This window comes from Ovis aries, chromosome 21 (assembly GCF_016772045.2).
Source record: "Ovis aries strain OAR_USU_Benz2616 breed Rambouillet chromosome 21, ARS-UI_Ramb_v3.0, whole genome shotgun sequence".
NCBI classification, from domain to species: Eukaryota; Metazoa; Chordata; class Mammalia; order Artiodactyla; family Bovidae; genus Ovis; species Ovis aries.
Genome location: NC_056074.1, coordinates 22,529,824 through 22,549,129, shown reverse-complemented (window position 1 = coordinate 22,549,129; position 19,306 = coordinate 22,529,824). Strand labels below are relative to the sequence as shown.

The 19,306-nt window shown below is 43.8% G+C and overlaps 1 protein-coding gene across 11 annotated transcripts in view; it reads left to right on the top strand.

Moving 5' to 3' along the window:
- The window catches only part of NAV2 (neuron navigator 2), a 799,971-nt gene that overhangs the window by 596,398 nt on the left and 184,267 nt on the right, over window positions 1-19,306 (top strand). The window lies entirely within an intron of this gene.

The following is a 19,306-nucleotide window of genomic DNA, read 5'->3' as shown; positions in this document are numbered from 1 at the left end:
TGTAGTGACTGCATCAGTTGACATTCCCACTAACAGTGTAGGAGGGTTCTCTTTCTGGAGAGTCCACTTTAAATGCCCATCCTCATGAACACCATCTCATTAGTTTAACTGGAAATCCTCCCCTGGGGAACATGACCCTGTGGCTGGGTCTCTTCCTTACCCTAGGATGGTTTTCTGGGGACCGAGGCTCTTTCTTCCTTCTCCCTGTACCCTGCCTGCCTTTGCAAGGACCATCACTTTGTTCGTTTGCACACCCAGCATGCTTGCCTCCAGACTGGCTTCCATGAGCTGAAAATTTATTGGCATCTCAGAGGGAAACTTAGATGAAGCAGACACTTAGAGTGCATAGTTTTATTTAAGACAGGGACAAGTCCTGTAATTTGAGTTGTCCAAGGGAAACCGTGCATTCCTGGATGCTATTTTAAGACGCTTCTTCTAAACTGATATCCTTCAGGTTTATTTGGTTTAACTCCTGCTCTGGAAGTTGGCTTGTTTCTGCTCATCAGAGTTGTCATGAAAGCAGCTCCTCCAGGATTCTCCCGGACAGCTGTGGAATAGCTGGCATTTTTCTCTCCTTTACTCTGTATTGACAGCAGGTTTGAATCACTCTGCCCTGTTTTCTGTAACATAACCAGGTCAGAAATCATTTGAAAAACATTGACGATGCCTAATTTGATCTTCTTTTCAATAAGAGGGTGACATTGTCTGGTACATTGTCTGTTTTTGTGATTGGAGAGGTATTAAGACAAAAGGACCTCCCTTTCTGTCCTTCCTATTTCCTGCTGACCAGCATGGGAATGCGGAGGGATCCTTTCACAATTGGGAAGATCCTGTCCACCCTCTGCTTCCACCCACCTTCTTGGAAATTCTTGGAGACTCAGTCTGCTCCAAGCTTTGCTGTTGGCCACCCTAGTTGGGTGTTTGCTTCCTGGATCTCTTAAACTCACCTAGATCCTTGGCAGAGCTCTCCCTCTTCATCTAGAGAGTCAAAAGTTCTCCAAAGGATAATCTAGTAAAATGTAAAAACTTAGCCAGATCTGCCCGTGTTTGCCCCTGCCCCACTGCAAACCCAACTCATGCCTGCCTTTCCCTGAGAAGAGGACTTTGAAGCACAGAAGAGAGGGAGGCAGGCAACCCTAGCTCTGGTTCAAGGTCAGCTACTAACTTGACGAGTAACCTTGAGCAGTAATCAATCATGCACACTAGACCTTAGGTTCTTCCTCTTTCAAAAAGGGCATCACCCCAGCCGGCTGAACATTTTCCTTTCAGCTTGAATGTAGGAATTGCCTAGTGTCCCAAAGCGAATGATACTCAGGATAAAACTTTTTCTTGTCAGAGCCAAAGCAGGGACTTCACCCAGGGGAACGAACTGCCGTTTAACCTGGATGCCAGCTGTGTGGGCACGATGAGCCAACTTGTACCCATGCCAGAGAGAAATTGTTAGGACTCTCACAGGACTGTTGGTTGTCGTGCCAGTAGCTTGGTAGCTGCCACGATTGTAGTATTTACGCCGCAGAAACCAGCCCACACTGTAAATCAGAACTCCTTGGTCTTCTTCCAGAGTTGTTAGATATCCACTAGCCTACCACAGAGATTCAGATGAAATTGATTTGCCGACTCACAGGTGGAAGAAGACCCAGAGTCCTCTGTCATCTTTCTGAAAGTGTTACGTTTTGCTGGTTTTGTTTCGTTGGGATGAGGGTGGGGTTACATGACTGCCGGTCAGTAGTGTTTCTCCTGAGTCCCTGTTTTGCTGACATACTCGAGCTTGTGGATCACGCATCTTCCCGTCCTATGTTCAGTATCCCTCTCTTGGCGCTGGAACCACCCCCAAGTCGTCCTGTCTTCAAGAGGGACGTAAGAGTTTGGGTCTAGATGTTCTTTCTGAACGTTTAGGGCCATGGAGGGGTTATGGTGTTGCAATACAAACAAACAACCTTCAAATTGAAAACTGGATGTCCCTGTTCTTGAAAAGCCCTTCGGCTTCCCTGCCACTGGGAATTTCCAGTGACCATGTTCCGTTTTGTTTCTGAGGCTCTACCTTGCTGCTCTCATCCAGTTCTCCTCTCCTGCGCTGAGCAGTGCGTCTTGTTTTCTTGTCTCCTTCCAGACCATACCCCAGAGCCGCATTTTCTCCACTCAGGTGGCCCATATCCAGCATATTTCCTAAACAAAGCTTCTAAGAGGAACTCTGGTACCAGCTGTTAAAATCCTGCTGTGTTTTTTTTTTTTTTTTTCCCTTCACATTCCTCCATCCCCAAGGCCTGGGAGCTAACCACCTCCAGTTAATAATTCATTTTGGCCTCTCACCTTCCGCGATGGCCCACGTTCTGTGAAGTGTGTTTCTCCCAGGGCTTTTCTTGCCTTTCGAGACCGACCGCATTCTGTCTATGGAATGCGTATCTCTGAATAATCCACTTCTTATCTTAAAAAATAAAGATAATTCATTTTAACTCTAAGCTGGTGCACAGCTTTGCTGTGTTAACTTAGGGCACTCATTGGTGCATGTGCCGAGTGTTGACTTTCTACCAGCCATTATGGTTTCATGAAGTCCATCAGGGACTTAGTGTGTGGTGGGAGGGAGTCCGGGATCACAAGTTATCTGATTTTCCTAAAGAAGAAAATGACTTGTGTTGGGAAGGGGGGACTAGTAAGTGAAACCTGGAGCACGTCATTGCCGTTTCTCCCTGTGTTTGATTGTTTAGAGGGAGCTCGCCTGCCGTCTCACTTGACGCTTTTGCCATGTGGAATAGTTAGCGGTTTCATGCAGGGGCTTTTTTTGTTCAAGTAGGCAGCCTTTGTCGGTGCTGCTTTCTGCCCTCCTCATTCTCACGCTTCCCCCCACCCCCCACCTATTTCACCTTTTAGGTTTCAGCTCAGACTTTGTTTCCTCTAGAAAGCCTCTCCTAGGCTGAGTGCGAACCCCCTTCTCTGTGTTCCCACAGCATTCTCCATTGTCTTCATCAGTGACCACATTTTGTTTTGTTTTTAAGACTCTAACTTCCTACTGTATTGTTCAGTGGTCATCATGCTCTATGGTTATCTTGTCCGTCCTTCATTTGCAGGTGGGGACTCAGCCGCATTCTCTTTTCTGTCCATTGCCATCACATAACTTGGTATCCAGAGACATTAGATAAATATTTGTTCATAGAGTAAATGAATGAATTCATGACTCAACTATAAAATAATCATTTACAGCTCAGACCCTGGAGCCAGTAGGTGTGTACCTCTCCTTTGACGTTGGACCAGCTACGTAATCTTTCCAAGCCTCAGTTCTCTCATCTATAAAATGGGGATGTAGCAGGATCTACTGCCTCAGATCATTGTGAGGGGTAAATTAGACAATGAAAGTCAGTTACTTAGATTAGTGCCGTTTATACAGCATATGTTAAATAAGTTATGGAGCTGGGATTTTTAAAAATATTTATTTATTTTGCCGCACCAGGTCTTGGTTGCAGCATATGGAACCTTTTTAGCTGTGGCATGTGGGATCTAGTTCCTTGATCAGGGATTGAACCTGGGCTCCCCTGCAATGGGGGCACAGAGTCTTTGCCATTGGACCACCAGGGAAGTCCCTATTGAGCTATTTTAATGACTAAATCATGAAGCATTAAATGATAAGGAAGTAAACTGATATTTTTTGGTATATGTACCAAAATGCAACAACTTAAAGCATTTAACTGGAAGGCAAATTATCCTCTTTCCAGATAACACTTAAAGCTATGTCTGTGATTCTCCAGTAATAGATACTGATGTTTAGAAGTGCAGCTTGAAGCCTCACATGGAGCTTTCAGTTAGACCCAGGTCCTAAGGGAAGAGAAATGGGATAACATGCTTTTGAGAAAAAAAACAAATCAATAAGCATTGAAACATAAAAGCCTCCGTTTTTGCTGTTAACTGGCTTAACTAATAAATACAGTTAGCTAGAATATCTCTCTTCAGTTATTTAAAGCATTTCTAATTAGCATCTTTGCAGTAACAAGCTAATGGTGTTTATCTAATCCTTATGCATGCATTCAACCACTTGATCAAGCAACATTTATCCTGTATCTGGTACTGGGGAGAAAAAGATGAGTGAAACAGAGCCCCTGGCCTTGAAGAATTACATTCTAGAGCAAGGTCAGCAGACCGTATCTTAAATGGCCAGATAGAAAATATGTGGGACTTTACGGGGCATGGGATTTCTGTTGCAAATACTTAGTTCTGTCGTTGTAGTGAGGAAGCAGCCATAGACAGTATGTAAAAGAATGAGCATGGTTGTTTCCAATAAAGCTTTATTTACAAAGTTGTGGGCATCAACCACAAGGACCTATTGTATAGCGCAGGGAACTGTATTCAGTGTCTTATAATAACCTATAATGGAAAAGAATTTGAAAAAGAATATATATATAATATACATAAAATGGAATTACTTTGCTTTACCTGAAACTAATATAGCATTATAAATCAACTGTACTTTAATTAAAAAAAAATACAAGATTTGGCCACCAGGCCCTGGTTTGCTGCCCTCTGTCCTAGAGGAGATAGGTACTTAGACTAAGGTGAGTCTGGACCAGGCGAGGTCAGCACCAAGCGCTAAGACCTGTGAAGGATAGCAAGATGAGAGGGTGATCTGAGCTGTGACCCTCACAGGGAGCCATGGGTTAGCGAAGTGGGAGTGCTGGGTGAGTAAAAGAGAGCAAACCAAGACCAGGAGGAAGAGCTGCGTGACTTGATGCCGAAGTAGGTGATGCTGGGGGACTAGGGGTCCGCTGTCCCGGACCTGCACTAACCAGCGCAGATACTGGCAAAGAACTTCCTGCTCTCAGGAGAGCTGATGGAACCTCCTGGAACCCACCTGAGGACTTCTGTAAGTTCCCAGGGACTGCATCTCCCCAGCTGCCCCCTGGGGAGGCTTCCTCTGTTTTACCTACACCCTCAACACTGAAGCCGGTTTCCTTGCTGGCTTCTAAGAAACACCTACACAGCGAACATTTCCAGTTTTTTAGTAGCTTTTCTGGCAGTTTATGGTAATGTCACAGGGAATGACATGCTGACATCATGTGTCCCCTAGCTTGCTTGTCCTGCCTACTTCGTTTCCCTCTTTTTCTCTTTTTGATGGAACCAAGCAATTATTTCTTTTATCTTCTGCAACATACGCAGATTCCCTTAGGACTTCAGCCTCTGGCCCAGGTTGCTTGTTAAGGAATCTCCCTACAGATACAGTCTCCCATTCTAACAAAAATTCTGGTGTTCCCATTACCCTAATAGACAGAGGCTTCCCAGAAATAGGCTACTACCCACTATTTATCCCACACCCACCCTTGACGCCATAGCTTTGGACCCAGGTCTATTAATTTTTCAAAGGCAAGTGATGGGGGACTTCCCTGGTGGTCCAATGGTTAAGAATCTGCCTTGCAATGCAGGGGATGTGAGTTCGATTCCTGGTCAGGGAACTAAGATCCCACAGGCAGCAGAGCAACTAAGTCCTGGCACCAGAACTCCTGAGCCCACACACCACAGCTTGATAGTCCACTCACCGCAGTGAAAGATCCCACCTGATGCGACTGAAAGCCCACAAAGCAAATAAAAGAAATTAATAAAACTATTTTTAAAAAGGAGAGAGACAGACAGTGAGGGTGGGGCCGCCAGCTATAGCCTCTAGATTAGACCTGGGCTTGAATTTCAACTTGGCCTTTGCCTGTATGTTTTCAGGCCAGTGACTTGATCTCCCTGAGCCTGATTTGTTGTTCTGTGAAATAGACTTGACATTGCTCTCCTCGTTACGAAAATTCAGGGGAAAAAGACTCATTGCCAAGCTTGGTCCTAGCTGGTATGGGGCTAATGCTAGTTGTCTTTCCCTGCCTTCATTCCCTCCCTGAAGTCCCAGATGGGGTGCATAAATTTGCACTTGGGTCTCTGTCGCTCGTTTACATCTTTGTTACTGTGCTACATGGCTCTTGATAGAGGAAGTTTAGCCATTTGCCTTGAACTTGTGGCTTCTGGACTGACAGTTGGGAGGGACGTGATCGGTAATTGGTTTGAGATTATGTGAGAGCATCAGCTTTGTTTTGGCTCCTCAGCCAGATTTCGGGAAGAATGAGCATGGTGTCTGCATATCTGTTTTCTTCCAGCGTGGACTGGGAAATGACTTGTAAGGAGTCTTCATTGTGGAAATAAATTCAGTATGTGCGCCGAATGAAGGGAGTACGTGCATGCTGGGTGAGCAGAGAGGAATAACATTCTGATTGAGTTATATGTCCCATTTTTCATTATGCCCGGAGGCAATGGCTATGCCCTCAGAACTCCTGGTTGTAATTAGTATCATGAATGCATTTGGCTGACCAGATTTTACCTTGATCACGTGAAGAATCCATATATTTTAATTTTAATCATTTGGCTGGGGTGCCTGGACAGTTTATTTCCTTTTAATACTTTGGAAAGAATTAAGTTCTACAAATTCCATGCAGCAACTTCCCTGGTGGTACAGTGGATGAGAATCCACCTGCCAGTGCTGGGGATACGGGTTTGATCCCTGGTCTGGGAAGATTCCACATGCCTCAAAGCACCTAAGCCTGCGCACCACAACTGCTGAAGCCCATGTGCCTGGAGCCTGTGTGGCCCACGAGAGAAGCCACCACAGTGAGAAGGCGGTGCACTGCAGCAAAGAGTAGCGCCCCGCTAGCCGCAACTGGAGAAAGCCCGTGCAAAGGCCTGAAGACCCAGCGCAACCAAAAATAAGTTTAAACAATTAAAAGATGGGGGGGGCAGTTAAAGTTCTGTGCAAGGGCGACAAAACACGGTTTGAATGACTTGCGGGCCTGCCTCTTGCTCCCAGACTGAGTGAAGTAACCCACTCTGCCATCCAGAGTTCTGTAACATTCTCCTGTCGCAGTGACGTCACACTTTGTTGTTACTTCTGCTTTACGGTCTGTTTCACTGGTAAGACTTAGCATCCCTTAAAGGCATGGATTTTATGTCCCTTGCTTTATCTCTAGCACTTGGGAAATGACCTGGACTAGAAGAGTCAGAAACGTTGGAGGGATGGGATGGGATCGAATGGATGCAGGAGCAGATACTACACGTTGTGGTGGTTTTAGGATTCCAAGTAGAAACATCCCCAAATAACTTTGAGCCTCAATCACATCCCTGGTTACTGTACCTCCAGAATTCGTTATTCAAGATGACAAAGATCCCCTGGAACAACATTTAATAAGCTTTGGCATGTGTAAGTGTGTGCTAAAACCTCCAAGCCAGTTCGTGAGCTAGCCTGGTTTCCACATTATATATCATAGCTCTGCATGCGGGTAAGAAGCTTCTTGAATCCTTTTCACCGTCATTCACGTGAAGAGCCTTTTGAGTCTCACAGAAACAGAGTGCATGTTGCCAGGAGTGTCTGAGTCATCGCGAAAGACAGTGAGAGCCGTGTATTAACTGGGTTGTCTCCAGCGAGCCTGGGGAGATGGACGAGGTACACAGGCCAAGGCCTGCCTTGCACGGGGCCCTGGTTCGAAGAGATCAGAAGGAGCTTGCCAGCGGTCTGCAGTCAGCCTGGATGGGGCCGTGGGAGGTTTCTTGCCATCCCTGGGTGCTTTGGAATGCACAGGTCCCAGGAAGTGAAGTTTTTTCCTCTCTCTATGAATTGGGTCAGGGAGAGCTTTTAGGGTGGCCCCTGGTCCCACTCAGCTTATGAAGACAGTAATGCCATCAGTACTGGTTACAGCTGTCCCTGACTTCAAGAAAGCCCGATATTAATAGGGGGATAAAAGTGAATATGTATGTAGGTATTTTTGCAAAATGTTTTCCCATTATTACTCCTTTGCTCCTCATAGTGAAGGAAGAGAACTTCGGTCACCATCTGTTGTTTAGTGGAGTGCCCAGGTTAAGAGCATGAACCTTACTGTTCAGATTCTTGCTCGTTCACTTCCTAGCCATGCTTGCAAGTTGTTAACATTTCTGAACTGCAATAAACCTGGTTCATAAGATGCCTGTGTGTGAATCAAAGAAATCATTAATTAAATTAATTAGGTAAATGAAATTATTGGGTTGGCCCAAAAGTTCATTTGGGGTTTGAAACCCCAAACAAACTTTTGGGCTCACCCAATATTCCATGTACTTAGTATACTATCTGGCACTTGGTTAGCACTCAGTGAATGATAATTAGGGATATTAGTTCTGTTTTTCAGAGAAGGCAATGGCACCCCACTCCAGTACTCTTGCCTGGAAAATCCCATGGACGGAGGAGCCTGGTGGGCTGCAGTCCATGGGGTCGCTAAGAGTCAGACATGACTGAGCAACTTTACTTTCACTTTTCACTTTCATGCATTGGAGAAGGAAATGGCAACCCACTCCAGTGTTCTTGCCTGGAGAATCCCAGGGACTGGGGAGCCTGGTGGGCTGCCGTCTGTGGGGTCATACAGAGTCAGACACGACTGAAGCGACTTAGCAGCAGCAGCAGCAGCAGCAACAGCAGCAGTTCTGTTTCTACTTATGAATAAGCTGAAGTTCAACTAAACTAAATGACTAGGTCAAGGTTATGAAGTTGGACTTGATCCCATTCATTAAATTCTGTCTGGCGTGATTCTAAGGGTGCTGTGGAGTAGCACAGAGCAGAATAAAACAACTACCTTGCCATTCTTTCTGCCGCATCACGATTCTCTTCTTCTGAAAAAATGTCTCAGCTTTACAGCAGAGTTACTAGATTTATGTAAATGAGTGCTCCACTTACAAAAACTGAAGTCTCTACCCCCAGCTTGTCACAGCTAGACCTGCTGTATAGAACTAAATAGACACCTGGAGGAAATCACTCCCCAATTTGGGTGAATAAAGCTGATGAGCAGTCTTTAGGGACATTTTCTGCCTCCACGGATGCCTTTTTTTTTCTTCCTCCAGAAGAAAAAAACTGTTTTTCCATTAAGAAGGCAACTGTCAGGTGCAAAGGCTCAGAAGTCTGGTAGAGCTGGGCATAGATCAGTGATGGCCACGAAGCCCCGGAATTATTTGATCTATCTGATACCACGTGTCTGCATACTTGGCAGAATCAGGATAAATGACTGCTTTTTTCCCCTCCTGTTCCTACATGTTGGGCATATACAATCACAGATAGTGAATAATAGTCCAATTCAGCTCTCAGTTTCTGCATTGATTCCCCTGGAGAAAAATAATAAGTTAGTCCTTTGATTGGTGGCTGATTTTGATTGGCAGAAAAAATAACAGCAAAAAAATTACATTTTGCCAGCATCCTAAATTCTGAAGAACAAAAACCATACTTAAGTTATTGCCCAGCTGTTTGACATTCCCATTTTTTAAAAAAAGAACCTCCTAGAGAGAAAAATTCTCTCTTTCCTCTGGGAAGGAGTTAAAGGTCAGAGAATTTCCATGTAGCATTTCTGAGAGCTGTTGACAGAAGAGTTGATGAAAATACCGCTGTTTTATACCCCAAAAGGAGCATGTACTTTGAGAGTCCAGTTTAGGGTCTCATGTTCAGGCAGGTAGACTAGGAGTGTAGCCAAAGTGTGTGAACTTTGAAATAAAATTGCCTGGTGCTAATCTGTTTGATGTTGAGGCACTGAACACCTTGTGCCTCAATTTCTCCATTGGCTTATGGGATAGCTTAAGTGGAATTGTTATCACCTGTCTCATCGGATTTTTAAGGTAAATGAAAAAAGTCAATACAATAAAAATGCTTTCTAGCACGGTGTCTGCATGAAGTGCAGACCCTGTCAGTGTTGGCTGTTATTCTTATTAATATAGGATTATTAACGTTGTTAAAGGTTTTTTTTTTTTTCCCCATGGAAACCTTTCGTCAAATAAAATCTTACATGTAAAGAGAGCTGCTCTGGTAGAAGTGGAGCAGAGAACATATAAAAGCAGATTGGCTCAACTCCCCTTTTCCACAATTGCAGGGAACACTCCCTCCCCCGTCCGGCCCCTCCTTGCTGTGGAGCCCCGAGGGCCCCCACCCTCCAGGCTGCCTGGGTCCTTGACCTCTCATTGTCCACAGAGCAGACCCGAGTCCTGGACCTGCCCTGACTGGGGTTACTGTGACCCTTTCTGACGGTTTGCTGTCAGTGGGCCAGAAAATCAAAGAGAAAGGAAGCTACCTGAGTAAGAAGGTGTCTCCCATTTCTGCCTTTTCTCAGATCCTCTCTTCTCCAGGCTGAATATCTCCATCAGTTTGGCCACTCCTTGCTGAAAATGGTTCACGGTCATCCTCAGATTCTAGTCCTTATCCTGGGCAAGTTAAAAATTCCAGCATGTTGTAGTAAGACAGACTCTTTAATAGCTGGATGACCGTCACCTGGGAAGCTAGTTAGGCCTTCAGCTGTTTGGAAGGGTCTCTCTGCAGAGATTCTGAACTGGGAGGTTTGGGGTAGGGACAGCAAAGCTACTTAATTTAACAAGCCCCAGAGTCCTAAGTTCAATGCCAGCTATAACATTTACTGATTGGGAGACCTCAGAGAAGTCATCACCTGACTAAGGCTGTGTTCCTTTTTGCAGAAATGAGTGACTGAAGGTAGTGATCTCTAAGAAGCCTGTCCAGGTCCAAACTCTAAAGTTTTCCCTATTCTAGCTCTGGTCTGAGCTGTGCACAGCTGGGTGAGACCCTTACCTCCTTTGCTCTGAATGCCATCCCTGTGTTAATACAAGCCGGGATGACATCAGTTTTTGTGGCTGCCATGTGTCAGCACTGAGCCATAGTGACCCTGTGGATAGAAATCTCTTCTGACACCCCCTTCACAGCCATGACTGCTGCTTCCTGTTTTCATGGAAAGCCTTTTGACTTTAGTGGTAAGCCTTTTGAAATGAAAAGGAACAGGTACATTATTAAGGATATTTAGTGTTCAGAAATGCATGTTACGGCACAAATCTCGTGATTGCATGAGAACATTCTGCAGTCTACTAGATTATAGCTTCCCAGGGGGTACAAAGGTGCCTCTTCTCCCTTCTTTGAGTAGCTCTCCTGGTTAGTGACTGTTACCTGTTGGATTGCTGTCTTGTCTGATTGGATTACATACCTATCTTCTGCCCCGCCCCTCCATTAGGGCAGTTTATCAGAATACATCCTGTGATAAGGCTAGTGGCTCAGACGGCAAAGCGTCTCTCTACAATGTGGGAGACCTGGGTTCGATCCCTGGGTCAGGAATTTCCCTGGAGAAGGAAATGGCAACCCACTCCAGTACTCTTGCCTAGAAAATCCCATGGACGGAGGAGTCTGGTGTCTGTGGGGTCGCAAAGAGTCGGACACAACTGAGCGACTTCACTTTCACTTTCACCAGAATTCATCCTGTGATAAGGCTATTATTCCTTTAAGCTATCCCATAAGACCAGTTCTATGACAAAAATACATATAGGATCCATACTATCCCATATCATTTTGGATATCCCCAGGGCAAGTGGGCATATTAAAGGCTCTGAGGAGTCCTGAGGCAAGAACATTGATTGCTCTTTAGCCATCTGTTTTCTAAACTTACCTGAGCTGAGAGCCCCTTTCTCTGTTGCTGCCTGTTTATACTGTCTAGTAGAAAGCATTCTGGTTTAAAACGTGGTTTGGAGGCCCCTGTTTTAAACAGCCCATTCCTTGCTCCAAGAAAAACCAAGAAGACTGGACCAGCATCTTAGGCGAGGAGAGCGTGTTAACATTCTTCAGCCAGCTCTGTCTTGGGGGGCAGAGGTGGGGAGAATGTATTTATAGTAGCATACAACCATTGCGTTCTGCCAAGAGCTGTTAGCTGTGGACAGTGGCCTGGAGAATGAGATTTGCCCCCATAAAGTGTTTATCGTCTCTGTGAAATTTCATACACCCTTAAAGCAAGGGAGAAGGCTTTCTACGGCCAGTTTTGTACGTGCTTATAGCCATATATGGTACAAGATAGAGAAATGGCTTGACAAATTAAAACAAAAGCTTTCTTCTGAAAGCTTGGGATTTTGAACAAATAAGTTCAAGAGAGAGAAAAGAGTTGTTTTGAGGGTGATATGGCTTTAAGACGTGAAAGATAAAAAATAGGACTGCTTTTATTTTTAAAGAGATCTTCCTTTGAGTGTCAGCAGTCAAATGATTTGTCTCCTTACCCAGTGGAGTGGGAGGATTTACAAATATGCCTGGGACATCTTTTGATGTAAAGGATATATGGGAGGGAGAGAAAGATTTTAAGAGTTTATTCTCTTTCTAAGGTGTTATTGCCAGGTCAACGATAAGCCCAGTTGTATGTTAATATTTCCAGCAAGTTAACTTTTGTTTAGTTTTCCAGTTCTTTAAGGTAGTAAGTAGGATTTGAAAATGTACCTTGTGAAACTGGAGAAAATGTGGTGATAACTATGTAGGAAAATGGTACTCTCTTATAAGAAAATAAGACTCCTTTTAGCTCCATTTAGGGAAACAAATGACCTTTTTACCCATTTGGTGCTAGTGGTAAAAAAAAAAAAACCCTCCTGCCAGTGCAGGAGGTGTGAGAGACACGAGTTCGATCCCTGGGTCGGGAAGATCCCCTGGAAGAGGAAATGGCAACCCACCTCAGTATTCTTGCCTGGAGAATCCCATGGACAGCAGAGCCTGTGGGCTACAGTCTATAGGGGTGCAGAGTCAGACACATGCATGCACACCCATAGTTTCACTTGCGTTTATCCAAAGTAAGCCACTGAAGAGGAAGAATTACCTCATCATACATTAAAACAAAACATAACTGTAATGGTGCCAACTGTCAAGGGCCTCTTCTTCTATTTCTTCTGAGGGGAGAGTCACAAAGGGGAACAGGGAACAGAGTTGGCTCCAGGTCACTAGGATAATGCATTTTTACCTTCCACACATTTATTTTTGGTGATACCCTCATAAGGTACTGGCATATTTGAACATGATCTTTTTGGTGACTTGGTATAGGAAAAATTTCACCATTCATGGGAGAAAAAGTATCGCCAAGGATTCTAGTCTTCTGAGTCCACTTAGCTGTATGAGAACAACTGGCAGGGTTAGCCAAGAGGGACAAGCTAGGCATGCCTGATTTTTAACTTGGAGCCATCCCACACTGGAGGGATTCAGTGTGGGTAATCATTGTCGTCTGTTTATTGATATCTGGGCACCCGCCAGTGAGAAACAGGTCAGTCATAAAAGGGGCCAAGGCATGAATTTCCAGCAAGCATTTCTGGGACCTGGCACATCAGTTATTCTTGTAAGCTAGGTGTGACCACTCACTGCAACATGGGGCAGCAAGGGTTAGGACCCCAGAGAAGGCCTGGCAGAGCCTTCTGCATCTTTCGATGAAAAGAGATGGCTTCTGGTTTCTGGAGGTTTCCTAGAAGAAACAGACTTGGGGGGAATATGTCCAGGCAGGGATATGAGGCAGTGAGGGAGGCAAGGAAATACTGCAGTCAGAAGCTTGACCAAGGAGTCAGCGATGGCCAGTGTAAGGAGGAAAAAGCCTAGTGGTGTGATTTGCTTTCCTGCTAGTTTCTTCAGAAGGATCACTCTTCCTTTGAAGTAGATGTTATTTTTTTCAAGGTAGAATAAAGTAATACTTGTAAGGCAATTGAAATTATGTAATTTCATGTGATGCGTTAACCATCAAACTGACAGAGAAACTTTAACAAATATTTATTGAGCTCTTATTGTGTGCCAGGACTAGGAAGCCTGGCATGCTGCAGTCCACAGGATCACAGAGACTTGGACATGTCTGAGCCACTGAGCAACAAATTGTGTGCCAGACCCTGTGCTAAACCACTGGAAGTAAAAGGAGTAAACCCCTCACCTGTTTACACTGTGGTGATCAGAATTCCGTTACTTGCACCCACTTATAGTCTTCTTCTTTTTTTTTATTGTGAAAATTCCTGCCTTCTCCCTAGACCCTAAACACCTTTCTACTTACTGTCTCTGCGAAGCGAACTTTTCAAGGGCCTCTTATAAGTAGAATCAAATGATATTTGCCTTCTGTGACTTGCTTATTTCACTTAGCGTAATGTCTTCAAGGTTCATCCCTGTTGTCAGTTCAGTTCAGTCACTTAGTCGTGTCTGACTCTTTGCGTGACCCATGGGCTGCAGCACTCCAAACTTCCCTGTCCATCACCAACTCCCAGAGCTTGCTCAAAATCATGTCCATTGAGTTGGTGATAGCATCTATCCAACCATGTCATCCTCTGTCAACCCCTTTTCCTTCTGCCTTCAATCTTTCCCAACACCAGGGTCTTTTCCAGTGAGTCAGTTCTTCGAATCAGGTGGCCGAAGTATTGGAGCTTCAGCATCAGTCCTTCCAATGAATTCAGGACTGATTTCCTTTAGGATTGACTGGTTTGATCTCCTTGCAGTCCAAGGGACTCTCAAGAGTCTTCTCTAACACCACACACAGTTCAAAAGCATCAGTTCTTTGGTGCTCAGCTTTCTTTATGGTCTAGGTCTCACATCCATACAGGACTACTAGAAAAACCATAGCTTTGACTAGACAGACCTTTGTTGGCAAAGTAATGTCTCTGCTTTTCTCTAATTCACCCTTAGGCTGAATGTTTCTGAATTCGGAAGGGAGTTAAAGGGATTGGGGTGGAGGAAGGGAAGCCCAGGTAGAAGATTGACTGGTTTGATCTTCTTGCTATCCAAGGGACTCTCGAGTCTTCTCCAACATCAGTTTTCCAAATTTGCTGGCATACTGAGTGTAGCACTTTCACAGCATCATCTTTTAGGATTTGAGATAGCTCCGCTGAAATTCCATTGCCTCCACTAGCTTTGTTTGTAGCGATGCTTCCTAAGGCCCCCTTGAGTTCACACTCCAGGATGTCTGTTTCTACATGAGTGGTCACACCATCATGATTATCTGGGTCATTAAGATCTTTTTTGTGTGGTTCTTCTGTGTATTCTCACCACTTCTTCTTAATATCTTCTGCTTCTGTTAGGTTCATACCGTTTCTGTCCTCTATTGTGTCCATCTTTGCATGAAATGTTCCCTTGGTATGTCTAATTTTCTTGAAGAGATCTCTAGGCTTTCCCATTCTATTGTTTTCCTCTATTTCTTTGCATTGATCACTTAGGAAGGCTTTCTTATCTCTCCTTGCTATTCTTTGGTACTCTGCATTCAGATGGATATATCGTCCCTTTTCTCCTTTGCCTTTCACTTCTTTTCTTTTCTCAGCTATTTGTAAGGCCTCCTCAGACAACCATTTTGCCTTTTTGCATTTCTTTTTCTTGGGGATGGTCTTGATCACTGCCTCCTATACAATGTCACGAATCTCTGTCCATAGTTCTTCACATACTCTGTCTATCAGATCTAATCCCTTGAATCTATTTGTCACTTCCAGTGTATAATCGTAAGGGATTTGATTTAGGTCATACCTGAATGGTCTAGTAGTTTTTCCCTACTTTCTTCAATTTAAATCTGAATTTGGCAATAAGGAGTTCATGATCTGAGCCACAATCAGCTCCCGGTCTTGTTTTTGCTGACTGTGTAGACCTTCTCCATCTTTGGCTGCAAATAATATAATCAATCTGATTTCAGTAGTGACCATGTGGTGATGTCCATGTGTAGAGTCATCTCTTGTGTTGTTGGAAGAGGGTATTTGCTATGACCAGTGTGTTTTCTTGGCAAAAGTCTATTAGCCTTTGCTCCAGGTATCTGTTGACTTCCTGCTTTTGCATTCTAGTTCCCTATGATGAGAAGGAAATGGCAACCCACTCCAGTGTTCTTGCCTGGAGAATCCCAGGGACAGGGGAGCCTGGTAGGCTGCCGTCTATGGGGTCGCACAGAGTCAGACACGACTGAAGCAACGCAGCAGCAGCAGCAGCATGAGGAAAAGGACATCTTTTTTTTTTTTTTTTTTTTTTTGGTGTTACTTCTAGAAGTTCTTGTACGTCTTCATAGAACCATTCAACTTCTTCAGCATTAGTGATGGGGGCATAGACTTGGATTATTTTGATTTTGAGTGGTTTGCCTTAGAAACAAACCGAGACCATTCTATTGTTTTTGAGATTGCATCCAAGTACTGCATTTTGGACTCTTATGTTGACTATCAGGGCTACTCCATTTATTCTAAGGGATTCCTGCCCGCAGTAGCAGATATAATGTTCATCTGAATTAAATTCACTCATTCCTATCCGTTTTTGTTTACTGATTCCTAAAATGTCGATGTTCACTCTTGTCATCTCCTGTTTGACCACTTCCAATTTGCCTTGACTCATGGGCCTAACATTTCAGGTTCCTATGCAATATTGTTCTTTACAGTATCGAACTTTATTTTCATCACCAGTCGCATCCACAACTGGGTTTTGTTTTTGCTTTGACTCTGTCTCTTCATTCTTTCTGGAGCTATTTCTCTGATCTTCTCCAGTAGCATTTTGGGCACCTCCCGACCTGGGGAGTTCATCTTCCAGTGTCATATCTTTTTGCCTTTTCGTACTGTTCATGGGGTTCTCAAGGCAAGAATACTGAAGTGGTTTGCCATTCCCTTCTCCAGTGGACCACATTTTGTCAGAACTCTTCACCATGACCCATCTGTCTTGGGTGGCCCTGCACAGCCTGGCTCATGGTTTCACTGAGTTAGACAAGGCTGTGATCCAAGTGATCGGTTTGGTTAGTTTTCTGTAACTGTGGTTTCCATTCTGTCTGCCCTCTAATGGATAAGGATAAGGGGCTTGTAGAAGCTTCCTAATGGAAGGGACATCCCTATTATTGCAGGTGTCAGAATTCCCTTCCTTTTGAAGGCTGAATTAATACTCCATTGTGTCTGTGTCTGTGTGTGTGTGTGCGTGTGTGTGTGCGTGTGTGTGTGTGTGTGTGTAGAGAGACATAGATATATCTCACACTTAGGTGATTCATTCATTCATCCAAACAGTATCCATTGTTTATACATTGATAGATGTTTGGGTTGCTTCCCCCTTTTGACTATTGGGAGTAATGTTGCTATGAACCTGCGTGTAGAAATACCTGTTTAAGTTCCTACTTTCGCCTCATTCAGGTATATGCGCAGGAGTGGAACTGCTAGGACATATTCCATGTTTAATTTTTTGAGGAACTGCCATTGTGTTTTCCACAGTGGCTGCACAACCTTCCGTTCTCACAGTGATGCACAAGAGTTCCAATTTCTCAGCATCCTCAGAAACACTTGTTATTTTCTTTTCAAAAAAAATAATAGCCATCTTAATTGGTATGGAGTGGTACCCTCTTGTGGTTTTGGTTTGTGTTCCCTGATGACTAGTGATGTTGAACATCTTTCTGTGTGTGTATTGGTCAGTTGTATATATTCTTTGGAGAAATGTCTGTTTAAGTCCTGTCCCCATTTTTATATCATGTTGTTGTTGTATGAGTTCTCTATATATTCTGGATATCAGATGTATGATTTGCAGTTATTACCACTCATAGGTTGTTTTTGCATTCTGTTGATTATGTCCTTTAATGCAGAACTTTTTTTCAGCTTTGATGAAGTTCAGCTTACTTGTTTTTTCGCTCCTGCTTTTTGTGTCATACCAAGAAATCACTGCCAAAATTAGTATCATGAAATTTTTACCCTGTGTTTTTCCCATAAGAGTTTCATAGTTTTAACTCATACATTTAAGTCTTTGATCCATCTTAGGTTAATTTTTTAATATGGTATAAGGTATGAACCTAGCTTCATTTTTTTGCATGTGAACATCTAGTTTTCCCAGAAAATATATTGAAAAGATGATCTTTACCCCATTGAATATTCTTAAAAATTATTTGCAAAGGTTTATGTCTGGTGGCTCTTGTCCATTGGTCTATATGATTGCCTTTGTCAGTATTACGGTGATGGCTTTGTAGAAAGGCTTGAAATCAGAAAGTATGAGACCTCCAACTTCGTTCTTTTTTCAGAATTACTTTGTCCATTCAGAGTCCCTTGAGATTCCACTGGAATTTTTTGTATGGATTTTTCTATTTCAACAAAAACATCGTTGGGATTTTTATTAGGGACTAACTTAACAGCAACTTTAAAGAAAATATTTGTTTATATAAATCATCATTCTTATTCTAACTTGGATGTTGGGAGCCTATGGATTTATAGACACCAAATGATCCTTAGAAAATATGGATTCTGAGCCCAGCTCCTCCTACTCCATGACCTTTCCCCTCTCTGACCACTTTTGTAGGCAATTCTCTTGACCCCTTTCTCCATCTTTCTGTGCCTCCAAGACTCCTCTCCAGGGAGGAGTTGGAGAGAAACTATGTTTGAGCCCATGCCTTTAATATTAGACACTGGTCACAGCAGTATTGAGAAGGCTTCTCGGGCCAGGCTGCAGAAATCCTGCAGAACCACTAAATGGATTGAGCGAGATCCACTTATGTGCCCTGCTGTGGTCTGGTGGCTAGCACGGTTGTAGAGAGACTAAGCAGAGCAACTCGGGAAATAATCGCCAGCCTGTGTGGCTAGAGTCCATGCACTTACAACAAACTAGCAAACAAACCAAAAACAAAACTGGTTCCAGTTATCCTAACAAATTTGTATACTCAAAACTGACACCTTAACAAATTATATGAAATTGTATAGGCCCCAAATTATAGGCCCAATGATCAGACCTTTTCCTGAAGATTTAGGCTAGACCCATCCTCTGAGCAGGTTTAAAATCACAGTACGGTGACAGGAACTAAGCTTAGCTGGCCTAGATTGTGCTCCCTGGGTGCCTGTTGCCCCGACCAGACCACCAACGTCTCCCTAACTAGGAAGCTAGGGACAGAAGGGACCAGGGGCCACTGCTGGTCCTCGTGGAGGAAGAGAGGAAGAAATGCTTGTTTATCTGCCTTGGACAGTATTTTCATTTAGAAAGTATTTTGGTTATTGTCAGGAAGGTTAAAGGCTGGTTGCCAGAAAAACCAAACTTTTCCCTTCCCCACAGGAGGATTAATGCTCTCCTTAAACTCTTTTTTTTTTTTTTTAAAGCCTTTTCTCTTCTTCAAAGGCCTCCTGTTTCTGCAGCATTTCAAATGAGACTTTTCCTTTTTGCGGTGGTTTGTCAGTTGGTGGTGGGTGAACCTGGTGAGCTGGCCTTTTAAAGCTGAGATCAGTCGACGGGGCGTGGTTCCCCAGTGGTTCATCAACTCTGTTCAGGGGCCCTGTGATCAGCATTCTCAAGTGCAAACTAGGGGACTTCCTTGGTGGTCCAGTGGCTAAGACTCCATGCTTCTAATGTAGGGGGCCTGGGTTCAATCCCTGGCCAGGGAACTGGATCCCACATGCCACAACTAAGAGTTCTGCTGCAACTCAGACCTGGTATAGCAAAAAATAAAATACAAACTAGGGCAGAATTTACCAACATCTGTTACATATAGTAAGTCATGAAATTTTGCATATGGATATTTGGGGTGTTTATTGGGCCTGATGTAATATATTATTCTTAGTATGT